The 24,823-nt window shown below is 44.7% G+C and overlaps 1 protein-coding gene across 1 annotated transcript in view; it reads left to right on the top strand.

The window, feature by feature from the left end:
* DLEC1 (DLEC1 cilia and flagella associated protein) overlaps nucleotides 1-24,823 on the top strand; it is a 712,951-nt gene that overhangs the window by 673,676 nt on the left and 14,452 nt on the right. The window lies entirely within an intron of this gene.

The raw sequence follows: 24,823 nt of genomic DNA, 5'->3' as shown, positions 1-24,823 counted from the left end.
CCTCTGGGGGGAAGTCATTCCCCTTTGAGATTCTCTTGAGACACTAGAAAACTGAGAGTCCCTTAATGGAGATCTCACCCTTCTATTGCCTGGGAGAATTAGGTTATGTGATCTGGGGAGATGCTGGCCCTCTCCATTCACATGTAGGTCTAAGTTGGCTTGGTTAAGCCTGGCAACTACAACCTGGTTACCCTGCTGATCCTGATTCTAAGGCTCATCTACTTCTGAGCCCTCCTCCTCCTCTTCCTCCTCTTCTTCTTCCTCTTCTGGAGTAGTCTCATTCTCAGGGATGTTCACTCCATCTCCTAAGTCTAAGGGAGCTGCACTCGCCTTATCTAAGTCATCCTTTTCCAGTATGGCTATCAGGGAAGGAATGGTGGGGTTTCTGCCCCTATATAGCCCCCTTGCAGTGCACAAGCTACTCAAGTCTTTGTGGCTAAGTTTGTCATAGCTGGAAGTTGCCTTGGTAAGGTCAACTGTCACAGGGGCAGAGCCTGAAGCTCTTCCTGTGTCAGACATGACTGCTAGTGAGGTGCAAGTGGTGCACTTACCTACACTAAGTGTTTTCCTACTGTACCATGCTAGTGAGTTGTAGTCAGGGTGTGCTAATCCCTTTTATCTACAACTACTAAGTTCAGTAGAACTTAATATGCTAAGCTTTTGATTTATATGTACCTAAGGTACTTGATGTGATCTTTCAATTTGATAAAAAGATTGCAATGGTAAAACAACAGCAAGCTCAAATCCGCACCGCTGCGCACCAATGTGAGAAGTTGGCCTGATATATGATGTTTCCAATTCTGGAACCACCTTGTATCAGTCCAGACAATCACTTATGGTGTCTGGTTGTAAGTCAACCTTATTAGACAAGCTATCCTAGGGGTAGCATGGACTAAGCAGCCTTAAAGGCTTAACTCAAGAGGTCGTGTTAAGCGAGCTGTTTTACCACATACAATCCTGTAATATCAAATGAAAGGACACCACACAAGTATATATTATAAAAATATATGTGTTTATTTCTAAATTAATCCCCGGTACTCTTTATGAGCAAAGGGGCACAAGCGTTAAATCAAAAGCACAGTATAACATACAAAGTTGCACAATTATGGATGAGGGCGGTTGGCCACTCAAATCATATATTAAGAAAGTGGTATAAGAGATACCAATCGAACAGTGGTTAGGCCTATGGCCTAGGGAATCGCTGGGAGCAGTCGGGACAAGCAATGCTGAAGTCGGGAAAAGCCCGCAGGATTCGGGTGCAGCGCTTAAAGCACACGCATATACGAATGCAAAGTCAATGGTGTGTAAAAGTTACACAGTTAGAATTTAAGGATACTTCCGCTGAACCTAGATGGACAAAACTTTAGACACAAACCCTAGAGGTGTGTACCAGTGTGGGAACACCGGCGTTGCATTGTTACCTCACCCACAGGAAGCGGGTGCATAGGGTCGAAGTGGCGTCGGGTTTCGTCACGCAGGTTGTTGGTGCTTGAAGCTGAAGATGCTGCAGGCGATGTGAAGGAGAAGTGTCCGGTGTGATCCACGGGTGGATCAGAGTCGTAAAGTACCTGAAAGCAGAGGGGACAGAGTCTGGGTCACTCAGCAGTGACCAGGGTGGAACCAGGACGGAACCAGGCAATGTCGGGCGCAATCAGGTGGTTGTCAAGGAGCTTCTCTCCGCTGCCACATGGGCTCTGGGGCATCTGCGACGTCCAGGAGCGGGTCACGAGCTGTCCCACGCGGGTTCTCACCGTCGGCGCTGTTGGCTTCAAGATCGGAGCAAACAACACTTGGCAAGAGCAATCCACGCAGGACTGGAAGATTGCTTCTCACTCGGACCAGGAGGGTCAGAGCGGGTGCTCCTTTTCAGAGGAACTGGTGCAAGTCTGGAGCAACCAGAATCGCAAGTCGGTTTTAGGTTTTCGTCTGCACAGGGGCCACAAGCCAGCTGGCAAGTGACCGGGCCAATGCGTCGAGCCAAAGAAAGCAGAAGGGCCCCACGCAGCACTCGTCGAGTGTAGAGGGGTGAGCTTCGGTGCAAGAGTGGCTCAGGGTTGGGGCTTCTCGGACCCCGGTGTACAGCTTCGAGGGTCACTCATGGGCTGCACGGTCAGCGTCTCGTGGTCTTTTCAAGATGGCGTGCCCCACGCTTCCGGTTGCCTCCACGGGTCTCAGCTCTGCAGGGACTGTGGATCGGGCTGTAACATGGCAGGCAAGCTTGATCTCGTCGATCTCTGTCACTCGAGTTCCGGCGGGAACTGCAACAAAGGAGACGTCGAGGTGCTGGATGGTGCCTGTTTGCACAGGGTGGTCACTCCTTGACCACAAGGGAGATTCTTCAGTCTTCTACGTCGAGTAGAATGTCGAAGGGTCCAGAGTTTCGTTTCTTATGTTTCATCAGGATAATCTGAGTGCATTGGCACTGCTCCCATTCTTATACCAATCTAGGGGGCTGGATTACCTGCTAGGTCCCCTCCTATGGGTGGGACCCAGGAAGGGGGTGGATACACCCCTTTCCTTTGATCCAGGCCGCGCTGGGACTGGGGCTGGTGTGCCCCAGAACCGGTTTGGCGGGTTATGCAAGGGGCAGCCTTTTGCTCCCCAGGCAGTGTCTGATTTCTTTCAAACCTCCCTGCTACAATCCACTATCTCCTGTCTGGGGTAGTGTAACACCACCCTGCGACAGGAAACCCTTTGTCCAGGCCTCCTCTGCTGAGTTTCGGTCAGCAGCAGGAGGTCAGACCCGTGTCTGTGGCAGAGGCATCCATTTTGTGGATCTGAGGCTCTTTTAAAAATCAACCGCATTTCAGTTAAGTAACATGTCTTTTCCCTCTAGAGGGGTGGAATGCTATCCCCGTCGACAGAACTGTCGAGGGGATAGTATTCCAAATCGTATGACACCTTACACGACATGTTTTGATAAAGCCAAACCAAAGTTGCTATATAACCGCGAGGATTATAAGGCACTTAATAGTATATGGTTTGGCATTATCCCGGAACAGCTTAGGGAGTTGTTCCTGAGGTAATTGAAATTTTTATGGTCAAGTATGTCCCCTATCGTGTACCCCCACGTCTCCATGTACGTGCTTCAAGTACATGTAATTTCCCTCCATGACCGAATATGAAGACGCAAATACATTTGCGTCCAACGTTAACATGTCCTCTTTCAGATCCACCATGAATGGATCGATAATTCAGTTCCTAACCATACCATGCCAACGTCTTTACGTTTTTACGTTTTTCCTGGCTCTGCCGAGCTAGGCCCTGATCTCTGTCTCCGAGCCCTTTCTGCCTCCTGCCTCTGAAAGCTGCAGCTTGGACACGTATCCCTGAACTCTGCCTTACTTCCTGCCAAGTGAAGCGGTGCCTGGCTCAACCTGGCCTGCCTGCCAAAACCATATTTTGCCTTCGAGTTATCTGTTCAGCCTCCTCGAAAATACATTCCTGTCTAGTGATTTAGGTAAACATCTCCTCGGCTGCAGAGCAAAGAGCAAGCCTTCCTGTCTCCATGCAAGTAATTTACAGTTCCCGATGCCATAGTAGGCCCATGGCCCCTGCACGTAGACACGTAGACACATATGCACGCATTAAGCATTCAGTATAGACTAGCCTCTGCCCGAGAGACCTTTTACTTTAGATAATACATCCTCCAAACATAAGATACCAGATATGTTATAGGTCCAGGTCGTTCTGACATCCCAGACTTCTGTCTCCTCTACTAGTGTTAAAGTTCTCCCCAGTTACACATCTATGTCACGTCATGCTAGTTGCGCGCGCATCCGCACTTTCTGCTGATCCTGCAACTTTCTCTATGCACCCACCCACATGTGACGATTCTTATGACGTTTCTCTGACATGTACAGTGCACGCCTCCGTGTACGCCTATTACACGCCTTCTTTCACGCCTCCTGTTACGCATATGTGTTCTTATCTTCTCTTTCTCACCTGTTACGCCTACTGTATTGGATTCAATTATGCTACATTACTATATATAATGTGTACTGTTAATAAAATGTTGACTGTCCCTTCCCGAACCCTAGTGGTGACGGAACATGATCTCCAACCTCGAGGTTTTCCTCCATTAAACCCTGTATGACTCAGATACCACGGACTCTGCCTCTCATTTTTATGAGCTGTCTTGTAATGATAATTATACGGAAAAATTGATTAGGTAAAATATTTACCACATAATTTGGCGCCCGAATAGGGACCCCTCCCCCACCCCACGCGCCGGAGATGCGTCGCAGGCCTTGCCCCCTGCCACAGCCGTGACGGACACCCATGCGCATCTGCAGGTTTTCCTGTATCTCCCTCAGGCCTACGGAGGTGACGGAGACTGCGGTCGACATCCAGACGAGGCGGTGAGGAGTGCGGAGGATCCCGACCAGAGCCCAGCCGAGAGTAGCAGTGTCCGAGGTATCCAGAGGCCCACCTGTTCCGAAGTGCCGAGGCGCATGCGTAGTAGCAGTACCAGTAGAAGTCCAGTCCAGTCCGAGGCCTACAAGTTCAAGTTCAAGTATTGCTCCCGGTGAGTACCATTGCTAGGGACGCATCTAGACGGGTGCATTAGTTTGTGTCCGGTCAAGACAGGGCTGGGTACACAGTCCTGGTCCGTACGTGTTCACTTAGGTGAGCGCGGTATGACGTGTCTCTTTATGGGACCGGTCTGTACTGTTTAGCAGTGCATCTAGTAATCCAGTGATTCAGTATTCAAGCCTTCTAGCATTATCTCACGTGATTCCAAGTATTGTGTTTTTATGTACTAGACAGTATCTATTCAAAATGTTTTAATGTATTTCATGTCGTGGTATGAATGACTGTTTGCTATTTATTACTGTGTTTATTGTGTTCGAGCAAAGGTAGAAATGCCGTTATTCTCAAAGTTACGTCAGATAGGAACTAGGAAAGGGATACTCGAAGAAGCAGTTCCTGTCCCGCCTAGGGACACTCCAGGATATTTTATGTACCACAAGCACGGCTTAGATGTTATGTTATGTTATGTTATGTTAAATTAACTTATTGAGCGCGCTAACACCATTAGGTTTCTTGGCGCTATACAGAGGGAGCAGGGAGGAGAGACAGAAGATAACATAACACAGAATGACGGCTAGTAATAAGCTACAGTGAAAAGGTGAGTTTTGAGGGAGGATCTGAATGTGGTGTAGGGGGAGGGCAACCTAAGAGAAAGAGGTAAGGTGTTCCAAAAAGACGGGGCTAAGAAAGAAAACCTGAGGCCACCGTGTTTCTTCCGCTTGAATCTGGGGACAGAGAGTAAGGCCAATTGAGATGACCGAAGAGTGCGGGAGGGAACATAAGGATGAAGCAAAGAAGAAATGAAGGAGGGACCATGACCAGTGAGGGATTTAAAAATGATGCAACCAAGCTTAAAGTTGCAGCGGGTAGAAACCGGAAGCCAGTGGAGACTTTTTAGGAGAGGTTGGACGTGCTGATCTCTAGGTTGATGATAGATCAATCGGGCAGCTTGATTTTGGATCAGCTGGAGTCTCCTAAGTTGGTATGCAGGAATGCCTACGTAAAGTGCATTTGCGTAGTCAAGCCTAGACATGACTAACGCAAGCAGGGCCAAAGTGAGGGCATCGGTGGTAAGTAGGCGGGAGATTTTGCGTATTTTCCTGAGCTGGAAATGGCTGGAGGAGACTACAGCGCTGATCTGGGGTGTCATAGAAAGGTCGTTGCTTATGACAACTCCCAGACTTTTTGCTGAGTTGACAGGGCAAGGGGGGCTGCCCAGACTGGCAGGCCAAAAGGAAGAGTGCCAGGGATTAGAGGGCCCCCCGACAAGCACCAGCTCAGTCTTGTCGGGGTTAAGTTTCAGATGGTTTGTGCCCATCCAATCGCTGATGAAGCAGAGGGTGTGTTGTATTTAGATTTGTGGGTGGACTACACCAAGCACTTAGAAGAGAAGTTTAGATGGCCTGTCTCAGGGACATGGGATGCCGAGTGCATCATGAGAGTAGAAGAAGCATTATGGAAAAAGAAAGCCAGACAATCACAGAAAGATGCCATAGAATTGTGGCTTAAAGAATCGCATAGAAGAACAGAAAAAGCACTCCGAAAAACAGAGAGAAGAAGAGAAGAATCCGAAAAAGCCAGAGAAAAAGAGTTACTAGAAGAAGGAGAGCAGGTCAGATCAGAACAATTGGACCGCCAAATAAATGCACTTATTACAGGCATGTATCCAGTTCTTGCCGAGGGCCTGCCCAAGGCGATCCCGGAAGTATCCAGTAACTTGCCACCACCATTGGTTCCGACTAAAGTACGTCACCATAAGACCGCAGCAGATATTTTCCTTTCTTCCTATTTAGATGATGTAGCTCCCGCATATACCAATGTACCCGTACGTCCTATTAATAATAATCTGCCACAGCAGATTCCTGCTGATCGAGCCACGACCCCCCCACGTCCAGGATTACTTCCCGCACCTGTTGACACTTCCCCTTCTGCTGCTGCCACTGGTCCCCCTACTTCTGGTCCTCTTAACCCTTTTTCTGTAGATGCGACTCAGTCGTCCCCGTTAAATGTACCTCTCCCACACGCAATGACGCCAAGTCATGCTCATGCTTCCGCTTCGGGAGGTGCCGTAGGAGGCTACCACCGAACCCCGCCACAAGTACATCGACTGACAATGAGAGAATTAGCTACACAGCGTACCCCGAAAGCGACCCCTGCTGAAAAGCTTAAAGAATTCCTCACAGATTGTAGATATGATCCAGTACCTGGCAAGACAGGACCCATGATGTTAGCCTCATTACGTTTACGCCGTGTTACGGATTATCTGCTGTTATTACCAGGAATGACAGACCATCTAGACAAGATATATCATTTTATTCAGACTGGAGAAGGTCCTGAATGTGTTCGTGAAGCCATGGCACATCAGAAAACTGAGACACAAGGGTTAATATTACGTTTCTTGATTAATTGTTTGATAAGAGAACGAGATAGACCAGGTTTGGTACAAGAAGAGATGGATGTATTGACTAAATGGAGTCAGAATATTGCAGATGGTAAGCATGACAGACAGAACTGTATAGATGCCATGTCTAGGAAAATCCGTAAGGAAATAGTAGCCATACATACTCGAGAGAATGCCGATAGGGCAGTAGAGTCAGACGATAAAGACTCCTCAGAGGAGGAAGAGCCAGAGAATCCAGCAGCGACTCAAGAGACGATAGCGTATGTAGGTAGAGCGAAACCTCCTAAACAGTACCCTTTAGGTAATCCTTTTGACAGACCCATTCGTCTACAAAGCAAGAAACGATACCTTTCCCCGATACCAGAGCAATGTTCTCTTGAACATATATTCCAAGTTACTGTTAAAATCCTGAAAGAAAGAATAGGTTATCATGAACTCACTACCTTACGTGATCAGGAACTAGCCCGGTCAGCAGTCCAATGGGCCGGGGATGACAATATATATAAAGATGATCTAGTAGTGCAAACGTTTTTAAGTCTTACTCCAGAAGAACAGCGATTAGCTGGTATATACATGACCCAACATCTCATTATCCAGTATGAAAACCAACAGTCTGATCCAGGTCCGTTATATAATTTACTGCAAGACTTACTCCTGAGAAGATGGAGAGGCCTAGGTACCGATTTGATTGACATCATTTTAGAACAACGTCACAAATATAGTACGTTCCTGACTCCACGTCTTGTTTCCGTTCCACCCCCAGTTAGACAGCCATATCACCTAGACAGACAGAATCCTTTACGAGAAGTACACCCAATCCGGAAGCCAGATGATACGCTTGAACGTGTATTTGTATACACTTCCTTGACTAAAATGGAATTATTGGAAATGAAGAAAATTGTACCTTGTCACGATAAAGACCCTGCAGGTTTCCACCGTGAATTGAAAGACATGTTACTGATGGGCGATTACACATATTCAGACATTCTTAAAATGTTAAAAGTATTGTTGCCAGCAGGGATTTACGAAAAACTGAAAGAGAAGGATTGGGAGGTGGGAGATAAAAAGATTAATTGGACCGAATTAGAAGATGAAGAAAAAGGACGTACCCCAGGTTTAGGACTTGGGGACAAAACTAAAGCATTACCAGGATTGTTAGTACAAGTTTTGCCTAGATTATTGACAGTTAAAAAGGAAGATTGGGATGCAATTTCAGCATGTAAACAGAAACCAGACGAAGACACCAGTGATTTTTATTCTAGATTCGAGAAATGTTTCATTATTAATAGTGGTCTGAAAACAAGTAGCGAGTCATTCCCACATCTTTTTGTAACCAAATTAGTTGAGAATTCCTTACCCCAGGTTAAGAACAGAGTATTGAAAGTCGAAAGTACATGGCAAGCAAATACGCCTTCCCAAATGTTACAAATGTTACAGAACCACCAGAATAGAATCAGAGAGGAACACGATCATGAACAGAGACGCCTGAAAGACACGAAAATGAAAGTATTAGTTGCCCAGTCTGTTCCAGCAGATGGTCAGAAGAGGGGTAACATGCAGAACACCCTGACTAGTCGTCCTACAGGTCCTGTTAAAGGAAATTGCAATTATTGCAAACAGCCAGGTCATTTTATTAGTGATTGTGCCGTTCTGAAACACAATATTGCTACAGGCAAAAAGAAAGAAAGACCACGTCAGCCTAGGCCAGAATATGTTCAACAGAATATTCAACAGAATCCGCAACCTGCTCCACAACATGTTCAGCAACAGACCGTAGCGGTACCCCAGCCTCAACCCATTGCCGCAACACAACACGTTACACAGCAGATGTACCAGTATGCACAGTCAGAGTATCCAGACTATCAACAGTATTCATGAAATAGCCTAGAGAGGGAAGTGGGTTTGCCTCTCATCGAGATTCCTGTAGATCAAGAGGGTCCTTATGTACACAGTCAGGTATTAGGAAAAGACAGAAAATTTTTGATTGATACAGGGGCAAGTAGAACAACCATTAGTCATGACGAGGTTCCAGGGGCACCCCTCTCAGGCTCACAGAATGTTTCCCTTGGATTTTCAGGAAAACCTATTGTTAATGAAGTATCGAAACCAGTTCCCCTTGCAGTTGGTCCATTGTCCCGTACTACAGATTTATTGCTTACGAAGTCATGTCCAGAAAACCTGCTAGGTATTAAAACGCTGAAGGCTCTAGGAGCTGTAATTTGTTGTTCTCCGGAAGGAGTGAGATTGTTTTTGCGTGACTTTAAGGGTCACTATGTGTTGAGAGATTTTGATCCCCGATTACAGACTGTACCACAGCATTTATGGGCACAAGGTCCTACTGATGTAGGTTGCATGCATATTACACCATATCGTGTCACACTCAAGCCAGGAGTTTTTCTGCCCAGAATCCGACAATACAAATTGCCACCTGAGGCTGTAGTAGCCTTATTGAAAATCATTGACGAGCTTATTGCTCAAGGAGTAGTTGTAGAAACTGACTCCAATATTTGTAATTCTCCAATCATTCTGATTCTCAAACGTACTGATCCAAATGCACCTCCTGTATATCGTCTAGTGATTGATCTCAGAGAGCTTAACAAATGTATCATACCCCAGTTTCCAGTGGTCCCAGATATTTCATCCCTATTGACTGCTATTGATTCTGAAGCGGTGTTCTTTACTGTAATAGATCTCAAGAATGCCTTCTTTACTGTTCCCATTGATCCGGAAAGCCAGTACCTTTTCGGATTCAGTTTAAATGGCCGAAGCTTTAAATTTGCACGTGCACCTCAAGGGTTCACGGAAAGTCCGAGTATCTATAGCCAAGCATTGAAAAGACAACTTGACAGTATCCACATGCCTGCTAACACTGCCCTACTTCAGTATGTCGATGATCTATTGGTCACTGCCGGAAGTGAACAAGAATGTGAACATGCATCTCTGACAGTCCTATATTTTCTGGCCGACAAGGGACACAAAGTGTCTCCTTCAAAGCTGCAGTTCTGTGTTCAGCAAGTTGTGTACCTTGGTCACTTGCTGTCCAAGAGGGGGAGACAGCTTACGCCTGACCGCATTCAGTTAATTGTACATATGCCACAACCCAAGACACAAAAAGAAGTACGGGCCTTTATAGGCCTCACCTCTTACTGTAGACAATGGATCCCTCAGTATGCATATCTAGCCAAGCCCCTTATACAGTTGACAACCCAGGAGGCAGCGTCATCGACTGTCCTCCCTTGGACTCAGGAACATACACAAGCTTTTGACGACTTGAAGAAAGCCCTATGTCAAGCACCTGTTTTAGCGACACCATGTTACAGCAAGCCTTTTACACTTTTTGTCACAGAACGCGAAGGTACTGCATTGTCAGTACTCACCCAAGATCAAGCTGGTTCACACAAACCATGTGCTTATTTTTCCAGTACATTAGATCCAGTAGCCCAGGCTCTGCCTGCGTGTTTGAAATCTGTAGCAGCAACAGCTCTAGCAATTAGACAAAGTGATTCCATAGTATTAGGTCACCAATTGACAGTACAGGTTCCACATTCCGTGGAAGTTCTTTTAAACCGAACACAGACTCAGCACTTGACTATAGCACGACTGACAGGTTATGAATTGACGTTATTCCAGCCACACATAGAAATCAGACGTTGCAACACACTGAATCCTGCTACACTTTTACCGTTAAGTACAACAGACCCTATGGCACATGACTGTGTGGAAGTCATTAACACTATGACAAAGCCCAGACAAGACTTGACAGATATCGCATTACCAGATCCAGACCTGACACTTTATGTGGATGGTTCATGTATGAGAACCAGTACAGGAGAGTTAGTGGCCGCGTATGCAGTGACCACTGAAACTGAAGTCATAGAAACACACCGAATTGACACCCTGTCTGCCCAAGCAGCATAGCTCATCGCTCTGACCCAAGCTTGTATTCGAGCCAAGAACCTGAAAGTTAACATGTACACAGATTCCCGTTATGCATTCGGAGTTGTACACGACTTCGGAGTCCTTTGGCAAGAGAGAGGTTTCTTAACTTCACACGGGGCCAAGATACAACACGGTCCCCTCATTCAAGCTCTGTTAGAAGCAATACATTTGCCTACAGCCATAGCCATCATGAAATGTAAAGCCCATACGAAAGTCACAGATACCATTTCCCAGGGTAACGACCTGGCAGATCGAACAGCCAAGCATACAGCTCAGACTCATACTCATACGACTGATATGACAAAGACAGTAGTACCAACACATTGCATGACAGTTAGGGATCCCGCCCTAGATGTAATTGACATACAGACACATGCTACCCCAGACGAAATCAAGAAATGGACTGAACTAGGAGGGATCCAGACAGAACAAGGATGGATGACGAAGGGAAAAGCCACATGGTTTCTCCCCGACTCTATGGTTCAAGTTATCATTAACACAGCACATAGTCCGGCACATTTAGGAGAAAAAGCTATGTTAGACAGTATTCAAAATCTTTGGTTCAATAAACATTTACGAGCAGCAGCAAAACAGAAAGTGCGTACTTGCATGATCTGTTGTCAGTTCAACCCAGGTAAAGGCATTCCCGTCGAGCAAGGTGGATTTCATCCTCCTGATCACCCTTTTGAAGTCCTCCAGATGGATTATATCCAGATGGACCGTTGTCGAGGATTCAAGTACGTCCTCGTAGTTGTATGTGCACTTTCCCGATGGACAGAAGCATATCCAGTCCCAGATTACACTGCCCCGACCACTGCCAAGCAGTTGGTTCGCGAGTTTTTCCCGAGGTTTGGTTTGCCTCGTGTTGTGTATTCAGATAACGGACAGCCATTCTCGTCCGAGCTCATGAAGCAAGTTTCCCTTTTGTTAGGTTACCAATGGAAGTTCCACTGTGTTCGGCATCCCGAAGCAGCTGGATTAGTAGAGAGACACAATAAGACTCTGAAAACACGTCTTGCCAAGGTCTGTGCAGAAAAGGGAGTAGACTGGATAGTAGCCCTTCCAGTTGCTCTCTTCTATATGCGAATGGTAGCCCATTCTAGGACAGGGCTATCCCCGTATGAGGTGGTTTTTGGCCGGCCACCGAATATGTGGGGGACGCCTCTGCCCCGTAAATTAACTGATGTTGACAGTAATATGCTGACAGATTACCTTGCTTCCTTGATGTCTGCACTACAATCATGTCGTTCACAGGTCGCAGCAGCCTTTCCAGACAACACCGAGGTGAAGCCACACAAGATCGTCCCTGGTGACTACGTGTCTGTACGTAATTTTGACCGGTCGAGCCCTCTGGAGCCTCGTTGGAAGGAGCCGAGGATCGTCTTAATGACCACAAGGACTGCTGTAAAACTAGAGGGGAGAAAAAATTGGCTCCACTCGAGCCATGTGAAAAAATGCTATGGACTTCCGCCAAAAACTGATTCCCAGGACTGCCGCATTCCAGTTGATACTAAACTCCCCCTGGTAGAGAAAACTCCGTCCCAGGAGTACAGATCAAAGTTGAGGTCTAGTAAGTCAGACAGTTTAATTGTTTAAGTCCCCCCCTGGGTGAAGCGGTTAGACAGGTTCCTGACATGTATAAGATAGACCCCAATAGTGAGAGAGATAGACAGGAGATCAAGAAACAGAAATATTGCAAGAATCTCCGAAGTAGATGTATTGTTACTTTAATTGTCATGTTTTTTCTGAGTCTTACGATTATATGCCTAAGCTATGTTTTACATGTATATCTTCCTATACAAGCACATTCTTCTTTCAATGACACTGCAGATCACACCTTTAGTGATCTGCCCCCGCACGAACTCTCATATCGACTTGCACTGCGCAACAATTCTTTCATCCGTATGTTACATCATTCTCATCAGACCAGCAATGCCACTAATTGCTGGGTATGTGGCCGACTCCCTCCCTACCAGAAAATGACGGGAGTCTTGCCTCTTTTTCCTTATCCGTTTACACATAATGGTTCATGTGGTGCATGGTTTACATTAATGTCCTCATTAGATAGTAAGTCTAAAGTTTCCCAAGGTAATTGGATATGGGGAGACCTGAATACAGTTATGAATAAGGCATGTTTCCCTGACAAGGAGGGTCTTCCCCAAATGACAGGTACCGATCTAGAAAACGAAGTATATGGATTAGGCAATTTTACACTTAGCCTCATGATTTTGAATGTTCAGTCAGAAACTAGTTCGAACTTACCCTCGATATCAGTTTTGCCAGTGAAGGGTGACCTATGCGTTAGAAAGAATGGTTCAGTACATCTAGGACACAGCGATTGTAATACAGTTATAGAATTTAGTGATAAAGGCAAGTCTACATTCAAAGCTTCCCGACATTCCTATTTCATTTGTGGCCATACAGCTTATATAAGTTTGCCTCCAGACTGGGATGGTACTTGTTACATTGCATTCCTACTGCCACCTGTTTTTCTAGCCCCACCTGATTACCATAGAAATTCTCATCTTGTTCATATTAGACCCAAAAGAGATCTCCCGATTGTCGATTACACTGAAACCACATGGGAACAATACACAGATTTCAATAAAGGATTCTTTCCTTATTTAGGCACTGTCTCAAATAGTAAACTGATACGTAAATTGACCAGAACCCTTGAAGCAGTGGTGAATGAAACTACTTTTGCCCTAGGTAACTTAACAGACGAACAGTCTGCTATGAGACTTGTCGTTCTTCAAAATCGTCTCGTCCTTGACGTCATCCTGGCAGATAGGGGCGGGGCTTGTAGAGTCATCGGATCCAGTTGTTGTGTTTTCATTCCAAATAACGCACCGTCAGTATACAGAGCCATAACTCGGCTCCACAAGATTGCAAGTCAGATACACCAAAATCCAGGCACCTGGACCTGGTCCGGTTGGCTCTGGAGCGTGATATCAGCCTGGGGATGGAAAGTCCTATCCTTCCTTGGAATAGCCCTCCTCATAGTATTCAGTTGTTGCCTATGTCTACAATGTGGGCCGGCGATTTGTGGCTTGTGCGCCACGTCATGTATTCCCCGTCCAAGTCCACGTTCTCGTGCCCGAATGAAAAAAGATGAACAAATGATGTTATATGAACAGATAGATGGACTCATGAAGATTGATATATCCTGAAGGGTCCGTAGGGGACAAGGAGGGAATGAGGTAATTGAAATTTTTATGGTCAAGTATGTCCCTTATCGTGTACCCCCACGTCTCCATGTACGTGCTTCAAGTACATGTAATTTCCCTCCATGACCGAATATGAAGACGCAAATACATTTGCGTCCAACGTTAACATGTCCTCTTTCAGATCCACCATGAATGGATCGATAATTCAGTTCCTAACCATACCATGCCAACGTCTTTACATGGTACACTTTTACGTTTTTCCTGGCTCTGCCGAGCTAGGCCCTGATCTCTGTCTCCGAGCCCTTTCTGCCTCCTGCCTCTGAAAGCTGCAGCTTGGACACGTATCCCTGAACTCTGCCTTACTTCCTGCCAAGTGAAGCGGTGCCTGGCTCAACCTGGCCTGCCTGCCAAAACCGTATTTTGCCTTCGAGTTATCTGTTCAGCCTCCTCGAAAATACATTCCTGTCTAGTGATTTAGGTAAACATCTCCTCGGCTGCAGAGCAAAGAGCAAGCCTTCCTGTCTCCATGCAAGTAATTTACAGTTCCCGATGCCATAGTAGGCCCATGGCCCCTGCACGTAGACACATATGCACGCATTAAGCATTCAGTATAGACTAGCCTCTGCCCGAGAGACCTTTTACTTTAGATAATACATCCTCCGAACATAAGATACCAGATATGTTATAGGTCCAGGTCGTTCTGACATCCCAGACTTCTGTCTCCTCTACTAGTGTTAAAGTTCTCCCCAGTTACACATCTATGTCACGTCATGCTAGTTGCGCGCGCATCCGCACTTTCTGCTGATCCTGCAACTTTCTCTATGCACCCACCCACATGTGACGATTCTTATGACGTTTCTCTGACATGTACAGTGCACGCCTCCGTGTACGCCTATTACACGCCTTCTTTCACGCCTCCTGTTACGCACATGTGTTCTTATCTTCTCTTTCTCACCTGTTACGCCTACTGTATTGGATTCAATTATGCTACATTACTATATATAATGTGTACTGTTAATAAAATGTTGACTGTCCCTTCCCGAACCCTAGTGGTGACGGAACATGATCTCCAACCTCGAGGTTTTCCTCCATTAAACCCTGTATGACTCAGATACCACGGACTCTGCCTCTCATTTTTATGAGCTGTCTTGTAATGATAATTATACGGAAAAATTGATTAGGTAAAATATTTACCACAGCTGCAGACAGGCTCAGCTCATGCCAGAGCTCCATCTCACATTAAACCACACACTCTGCCTTCAGGATTGATAAGGCCTTCCATAGGAGTGGCTCATAGGTTTATATGTGTCCAGATGTAGGTTTAGATATAGGTATACTATATCTAAGCAAGGGGTGATTACACCAACTTGCCCCAGCTGAGTGATCAGCCAGTTGTGTCAATTTAAGAACCAGCCAGGGGTGGCAAAAGCTATGCTTCAGCCCCTAGTAGGCCTTGGTGGCAACTATGCCCTGAGCACCTATAGTGCATTGTACAGGGGCTGACAAGGAGTCCATTTCCAATTGTAGTATGTACCTATAGCACATGTATTACGAATTTAGAGAGAGAACAGCAGGCTGGGGGTCTGATTAGAAGGCCCACAGCCTCATTAAGTCGAAAACCAGTGAAGCAAAAAGCAAAAATTGGGGTGACCATAGGATAGCAGACCCTACTCTCCTACATTATGCGAACCCACCCTTCTTTCCTACCTAAAGTGGTGTCGGAGTTCCATGTAATTCAGACAATCTCTTTGCCCTCTTTCTTACCAAACCCTACGACTCCAGCGGAGAGAGCTCTGCATTCGCTGGCTCTAAAAAGGGTTCTCAAATTTTACTTAGAAGCCACAAAATCTGTGAGAAAATCTGACCAGTTGTTTGTAAACTATGGTTCGGTCACAACGGGTTTTGGTGCTTCCAAACGGACCATCGCAAGATGGATAGTCTCTTGTATAAAGTCATCTTACCAATTGGCAAATAAACCTTTGCTCGCTACCCCTAAGGTTCACTCAACTAGGGGCAAAGCGGCAACAGTAGCTTTTTTGCATAATGTACCGATGGCAGAGATGTGCAAAGCGGCAACTTGGAAACTGGTTCACACATTTACCAGGCATTACTGTCTGGATTCAGACTCCAGAGCAGATACCCAAGTGGGCCAGGCCTCCTTGTGGAATCTGTTTAAGTGTTAAAGGTTCGGAGTCTGTGTTCGCTTAACAGCGTTTTTTTCTGATGTCTGAATAGTTTCCTGTCTGCTTGCCCGCAGGATGAGGGGTTGGCTTGCTATTCTATTCATGAGCTTATGACTATTGATGAGGATCCCCTGGAAGAGAAGGATTAGGTACTTACCTGTAATCCTAGTTCTCTTCCAGGGGTATCCTCATCAAAGTCATAAGCAACCCACCCGCCTCCCCGGGCAAGTAGTCATGTGAAATATAGATATGATTTTAAAAGAAATGGTCTGCGGTTATCCGCAAAGAACAACTGACCTACTTGTCACCCCTGAGGCATGATGGAAGCTAGGGATCATGCCTGCCTTAAAGGCACAGTGCCAGTTTTTCTGTTACTGTCTATATGAGTTAGCTTTTCAGCTTTCTACTCTATGGTTTGTTTTACAATGCAGCCTATGTGCTGACAATGCTTTCATTCTACTTGCAAGATTACCTTTTCTACCGTATAATAAAGCAGTTTACAAAGGTTTTTCTTTCTACCTGCTTTTTATTGGGATGTTTATATACAATGGTTTTTATTGCAGCATTTTCAGCCCTTTTCAGAGAGGACTGCATTGTGGATGTTTATATATGTATATATACATATATGTAGAGCTACATATATATGATATATGTGTTTCCAGGGTCCCGCACGTGGGCGGGAATATTCCTGTGCTTATGACTTTGATGAGGATACCCCTGGAAGAGAACTAGGATTACAGGTAAGTAACTAATCCTTCTTGGTGCCATTTGAGAATATCCCAGAAAATCTCTAGATATGTCTAGCTACTGCCCCCCTCGGTTCCTTTCTTTGCCGTATGTAAGTGAATGTTTTCTCTTCTTGACCTGTTTGCTAAGTGTTTTTATTTGTCCATTGGTAGTTTGAGTTGGATTTCAAAATGTGCCATAGAGGCGTGTATTGGTTCTACTGATGATGTGGCATTCTGCAGATACCATTCTTAGATTTAATGATTGCATGTCTGATTTGATGTCACTCATATAACTGCTTGGAGCATGCCCAGTTCTTCCATCAATTTTCTTTCAACATCTGTTTTCAGTTCAGCCAGGCAGGTATAATTCCTCTTTCGTTAGAGTACTTGGCTCCTCCTGCTGCCATATCATGTGGTCAAGACAATTTTATGATATTTGGTTTTTGTAGGATTTTTTTCTATTTGTGATGAATACTTATAACTGTAGATGCCTCACCTTCTGAATACCCCCAGGTGCCTCACTGGATCCTAGAGTTTTTCTCAGTCCCTCCATTAGGGAGCATCGGGCAACTCCTCATCGGGTCTGTCTCGCCCGAAAAGTAACATTTGGGACACAATATAATTGCCACATCTGTACGGTTACATCAGTTTCTTTTTTTCCTCACCTTCTGACGAGGATCCAGAGCTAGCTCTCTCTACCTCACTCACTTGACAGAGTTATTTTTGTCAAAATGTTTCTAGATGTCTAGGGTGCATGGGACATCTGACCACTGGTCCTACCACTTCATTTTGGAAACTCCGCCTTCCTACCTTGTGAGGAGCTTTTTCGTGACATATGGCGTTTGGGGAGCCTTCCCCTTCCCCAGTGAAATCTGAGCTGCTATAGTGCACAGTCTGCGCCACCCTAGCTCACAGGTCCTCCTCTTGATCCAACCTGACCTTTTGGGGACATTGTTAATGCCACAACAGATGCAAGCATTGAGCAAAGCTAAGTTGTGGATCTTTGGTACTCCACCAGATCCCTCTGGAGCGCCTTTGGGCCCCATGTATTCAAGGAGGCCTTCAGGTGGGTTAACCATTGGTGGATCCGTTCCCGGTGCTGACTGTGCCTCTTAACCCTATTCCGAGGCCTTTCACAACTTTGGGGCCATTGCCTGATCCAAGTCCTCATACATCGCCAAGACATGCTAGGACACCACTCATTGATGCCGGCAGCAATGATGCCACTTATGGAGGAAGAGCCCATAGTACTTTCAGACATGGATACAAATCCACTGCAACCTCAATCAAAGTCACACCCACCTCAGCTACTCATAGAACCCCTCTGTGATTCCATTAAACCACAGAATCTCAGACCTAGAGCCACAAGATGATGTTGACATTGACACTTCACAAATATACAGCAAGCAGAACCTATTTTTTAGCCACCAAGAGGCCAGTGGACTTGATACATCACCTGACACTGGCCTCATGTCTCCCCTGGTCCCCTATGGAGAAATCTGACCTCCTTTGAAATAGGATGGCAACACTCCCCTCAGTGGAACTAAAAATCAATATACCCACTGAGGTATTGCAGCCAGGCCAGACCTCATCCAAACCACGACTTCCCTTAAATGAGACACTAGCAGACACACTTTTGGGCACTTGGATAAAGCCAGGATTTTGCCCTCTTCTCAACAACCAAATAGCCAGGAGACACAGGCGAGCTCCTGTGGACCCACCTTTCCTCCTGCAGTACCCAACACCTGAGAGCATCCTGGTTCAGTCCCCCACCAATAGGCTGATCCCAAATGGGTTCCTGACCACCCCGCTAGAGAGAGAGTCGAAAACCATGAAGGCATTCAGAAAGTGAATGTTGCCATCTGCCAGTCTTGCCATCGAATCCGTAAACTCAATTTGCCTCATGGGGTATGACTTGCATGTGTTGTGGGACATGGCGGCCGATATGCTACCTACAGTCCCTGATGACGTGTACACCAACCTCCAACTGATAAGTCAGGATGGCCAAGATGCAGTGAAGTACATGTGATGGTTCTGCCTGGAGACTAGTGACTATCTAAGTAGGGCAGTTGGTATCAGTGTGGTGCTTCAGATTTGTCGGCTTTTCGAGTGCTGTCCAACAATCCACCTTTGCTGTAAGACCCCTCTAGTTGGCACCCAGCAACAAACTGTCACCAGGTTGGAAACCAGTTACGTATTACCTCCACAGATGGCTTGGTCCCCTGCCTTTGCCTGTGCACTTACCTGCGCTTGGTCTTGGACCCAGATCAGGCCAGACACAAAGCTCCTCACCTCAACCTCTTCTCTCCCTTGAGCCTCTAAACATTTGCTTTCTCTCTTGCAAACCTGCTCCCTCTCTCTCTTGTTTCACCTCTTTCTCTGCTTATTTTCCTTTTGACCTTCTTCTCGCTTCTTGTGTGTTTACCATTTACACTCCCGTCTAGGTAACAATAAGGAAAGTGCTGGACTTTGGAAGTATAAGGTTTACTATTACCACTCAAGCAATAATAGGGAACGTGTTTGACTTCATATGCCCTACATATATGAGTTGTCCTGTTAATTTAGTAAAAATGTTTAATAGTTAAAATCAAACATCATTAAATTACATTATATACAAATATTAATATGTATGTGTTTAAGAAACATAAAACACTGTAAAATTCAATTAAAAAAATAGTAAAAAATCAAATGACATTATCAACTACCATAACTACTAAAAAAAATCAAAATTATGAAATCAATATTGATTTATTTCTTTATTAATTAATACATAAAACCAAATAAATGTAAGTAACAAATATTATTTTTAATTAATATACAATAATTTTACATGATTCCCAATTAATAAATTACATACAAATGTTAATTAATATAACAAAATTGCATGTTTATTTTCTTTCTAATAAACTCACCTACATAAAATACAAGTGTAATAAATACATAAAAAGTAAAATACATATGCTAAAAGAAATAAATGAAAATGGTACAATTACTCCCACATTAATATATTACATAATTAACATAATTAATAATCACATAATAATCAATTTTTTAAAAATTGCAATATTTTAAATTACATATAATTGTATTTAACTTCCCACCCTATTCCACTGCAAACCTACAAACCTGCAAATATAATCTAACTTAAATAAATCAGTAGTAAACTATTATCATGCTTAAATGTCAATTAAATGACTTAACAATTAAAACCTAATTTACAATAATGTTAAATTATGTATTACTTAATTAATTTTCCACTCTACACACCTATGAACCCAAAATCCTACTACTAAAATAAAACTTACTATTAGTAAAAATTCAAATAAAATTTGAATTTTTAATTCAGAATATAAAATCACACTCAAATAATTAAATAATTATTATTCAATTAAAAAAGAATAGAAAATAAATTAATAATAAAATATAGTACTTTTAATTTAAATACCATCCCACCTTATTCCCTACAAACCCAACAACTTGCCACAACACTATAAATTACTAGTTACAATTAAAAAACAAATAATAAATCGCTAGAAATTACAAACTTTATTTTAAAACATTAAATATGCCAAAAATACTAACACATACAATTAATCTATTAACTAAAACACAGAAATGATAATCTTGACAGTGATATTCGATACCACTATATTTGTTACTCACAAATTTTGTGTTCCCGATATTTCTGCATTCCGAACTTTTTTCACTCAATATTTTGTTCAAGCACCATCTTCCCATACCTTGACTACTGGTTATTGAATGCATGTTCACCTCAAACAGCCTTGAACCAACTTCAGTTTATGGGAACCTTTCGACAACTCTGGGACTTTCCATCAAGCGGGAGAAGTAATACTTGACTCCTTCACAAAGGCTCCCTTTCATCGCAGCCATCCTAGACATGGTGCTGTTTCCAGCCTTCTCGACCTCAATTGAGTCCAGGACATTCAGGCTATGATCCTGATGTTTTTCTATAGTCCTGGGACTCAGTGAGAGCAGCTTTGAAGCTTCTTGGCTTCCTGCATGCTGCTAGTGGACCACGCCTTGTGGCCCTTGCAGGCTCTGTGGTGAGATTTGAAGTCTCAAAGGGCTCAGCACCTAGTGAACCTCTTGCATCCTTTCAGTTGTTCAAGGAGGCTTTCAAAGACCTGCAGTGGTAGGTGCTGGGCCACAATTAGACCAGTAGCAGACTCCTCTCCGTACCCTACCCCAGCCAGAGCGGCTGGGCATGACAGATGCATTGTTGCTCGTTTTTGGAGTTCATCTGGGAGAGGTGAAGATCAGAGGACTCTGAGACTTTGCCTTCACATCAATTTGTTTTAGTTGTAAACAATTCACTTGGCACTAAAAGTCTTCCTCACATCCATCAAGGGGGAACAGGTGCAGGTGCTCACAAACAACATCACTTTGTGGTACAGCAACAAGCAGGTTGTACTGGGGTCCTGGGTCCTATGCCAGGAGGCACTGCACCTCTGGTAGGGGCTGAGCCATTAGGGCATCTCCCTGGTCTGATAACAACTGGCAGTATATTTAAACTGCAGCAGGGCTGAATTCAACCAGCTTTGCATAGTGGATCGCAAATGGCGAATAGACTCAGGTGGCACAGGGCGTTTTCCAGCAATGGGAAGAACTCTAGCTCGATCTTTTTTCCACTGCGGAGAGCGCACAGAGTCCAAAGGTTTGTATATTGATTGTCCCAAGGCAGTTCTCACTTGGAGACATCTTTTGGCTCAAGTGGAGATTGAGACTCCTGTACATCTTTCCATCCATATCTCTCCTGCCCAAAGCTCTGATGGAGATGAGGAATGACATGGCCCAAGTCATCCTAGTGGCTACAGATTGAGTCACAAGAGTGTGGTACCCAGCACTTTTGGCCATGAGCATCTGATCTCAGATCTGGTTTTCTTTTTGGGTGGACTTTCTGTCGCAACAGAAGGGCAAAGTGCTGCAATTGAGCCTGCAAAGCTTACATCTCCATGCAGTAAATGTCATTCTGTCACCCAGGCGTCCCTCTACTAAGAAAATCTATGTGGGACATTGAGAGAAGTTTGTTGTTTGGTGTTCGGCCCGACATATCCAACCCTTACAAGCCCTGTTGTCTGACGTCCTACTTTTACCCTTATCACTAGCCTAGCGAGGACTTGCTGTTGTATTAGTTAAAGGTTATTTGACAGCATTTTTGTCCTTTTTCCATTTGTCTAATAAGCCATCTCTGTTTAAATCACCTGTTGTTATGCATTTTACAAACGGGCGACCAATATGTCCTGCCAAAACCTATTGTGATACCCCAGTGGGGCCTCAATCTTGTTCTCACAGGCTTGCATACACTTCATTCGATGCAGAGCAGAGCTGGCCTTTCAGGTTACTGAATTTGTAGACTGCATTCTTCATAGCTATCACATCAGTTGCAAGTACTCTCTGTCTCACAGATAAACCAACCACAATGTGGTATTACAACGAACAGGGTGAAATGGGGTTGTGGGTCCTGTGCCAGGAGTCCTTGTGCCCCTGAAAGTGGTTGAACTTTCAGGGTGTCCCCCTGATTGTCCAGCACCTGGCAGGATCTTTATACACCCAGGTAAACAAACTCAGCCAATGGCTCTAAGCGGATCACAAATGGCACAGGGCATATTCCTAGAATGGGAAGAGCCCTGATTTATTCTATTCACCACCACAGAGAATGTGTAGCGTCAAAAGATTTGCATATTGGAGGATGCCTTCTGTCAGCATTGGGGATTGGGGCTCCTGAACACCTTTTACCACACTCCCCCTTCTTCCCAGAGTGCTAAAAAGTATCATGAAAGACCAGGTTCAAGTCATCCTGGTGACTTCAGACAAAGTGAGGAGGGTGTGGTGTCAAGAACTTCTGGTCATGAGCACGTATCCATCAATTCCGCTGCCCCTTTGGAAAGACCTTCTGTAGAAGCATTTGAGCCTGCACAACCTACACCACCCCAATGCATTGAGATTGAGCAGCAGCAGGTCACATCTTTTGGCCTTCCTCTCAAAGTGGTTGGTGTCATCTTGGCAGCCAGGCAGGCATCTACCAAATCTACTTACTCAGGACACTGGGAGAAATTTGCTGTCTGGTGTTCCTCTCAACACATTCAATCCATGAATGCACGATTGTCAGATGTTCTCCTATTTTGGCCCTCTTTAGCTCAGCAAGGCCTTACTGTGACAACAGTTAAAGGTTACCTTTCAGCCTTTACGGCATTGTTACATTTACCTGATCAGACAGCCCTCTTCAAGTCACCCAGAATAATGTGTATTTTGAAGGGGCTGATCCAGATGTTCCCGTCAACACCTTTTAGGATTCTGCAGCTCTCATACCTGATGTGCTTGTCCCTTACATGATGTGCACACCTTTCAAACCAATGCACAGCTGTCCTCTCTGCCTACTCACCATCAAAACAGAATTCTTCATCAACATAACATCAGCCAGGTGAGTGAGTGAACTTCCAGCATTTGCCAAAGTCCCACCACATACGCCCTTCTTCCTAGATGAATTGGTCCTCTGGACAAAAGCATAATTCCTGCACAAGGTAGTCATGCCGTACCACATAATGCAGTCCATCAACTTACTGGCTTTTTATGCTCCACCTCACCTCTCTAAGGGGTAAGAAAGTCTTCCTCGCTTCAACTGTAAGAGAGCGATCAGCTTCTATGTGGATCGAGCAAGAGAGTACTGGCAAGACAGCCAACTTTTTTTTGGTTTCTGTGGGTCCAAGAAAGGAAAAGCAGTACAGAATAGGACCATCTCCTGATCAATTGTACTCTGAATAAAGATCTTCTGCCTGCTGACTAGCCAAAGAGAAGCCCCAATAGGCTTGTGACCGCATTCAGCTAGAAGAAAGGCTGCCACCACTGTGCTGGCATGTGGTGTGGCAGTCTTGGACATTAGTCAGATTGTTACATGGACGTCCCTCCACAAGATCATGAAGCACCACTGCCTGGATAGCCAGGTCTGGTGGGATGAGCGTTTCGGCCAATTTGTCATGCCTGATTTCCTGGTATGAGCCATGCCTAAGACCCACCACCTGGAGCGCTACTGCTTTGGTATCTATTCACAAGGCGAGGAATCTTCAGTTAGAAGTCTCTATAAGATGAACAAGGTACACGCCTTCGGTAATGCCTTTTCTGGTAGAGACTCTATCTAACTACAGATTCCTTACCGATCCCCCCTGCTCCCCATGCTCTGGAAAGGATCTTTTTAGTAATTTAAAAAGATTCCAGCCTGAAAGTCTACACTCTGCCATATTCTCATTCAATGGCTCCGTATCCATCTCCGTGTAGAGAGATCAGAAAGAAACTGACCCCAGCACTCTGAGGTGATGCATATATAGGCTCTGATGTCATGTCTTGGGCAGTACAGACCGATGAGAAGCCTCACAATGCTGCTTGTTAACGCATAGGAGAATTGCTACAAAAGATCCTGATTCAAGTCTAGCATCAGTGGAAACTCACAAGGTGAGGAACCTACGGTTAAATAGAGTCACTACTAGAGACAGCGTTTTGCGAAGGTAAATAACTTTTTTGGCATGGAGGCATTGTCCCTACGCCTCCATCTTGGCTAGAAGTTGAGAAAGATGTATTTTTTAACTCACATTCATCCCCTCCAACTCAAAAGTTGCCCTTTGCTTTTTAATGTTTATACTGCTATTCACCTTTCTCCAACAGCATACATTCACTATAATTCACCTGCAAACGTGGTATTTTGCAAAGCCCATCAACTTAAGGCACTTTCAGCTCCAAAAAATAAAATGGCAAGCAAAGATTTGATTTCATTATTTTGCCTTTCACTTTTTTTCTATATGGATTCTAGGCAAATTGTTTGAGTCACAGATTAGTTGTCAAAGAATTACTAATGGCATT

The sequence above is a fragment of the Lissotriton vulgaris genome, chromosome 10 (assembly GCF_964263255.1).
Source record: "Lissotriton vulgaris chromosome 10, aLisVul1.2, whole genome shotgun sequence".
Taxonomy (NCBI): Eukaryota; Metazoa; Chordata; class Amphibia; order Caudata; family Salamandridae; genus Lissotriton; species Lissotriton vulgaris.
This window is presented reverse-complemented; position numbering and strand designations above follow the sequence as displayed.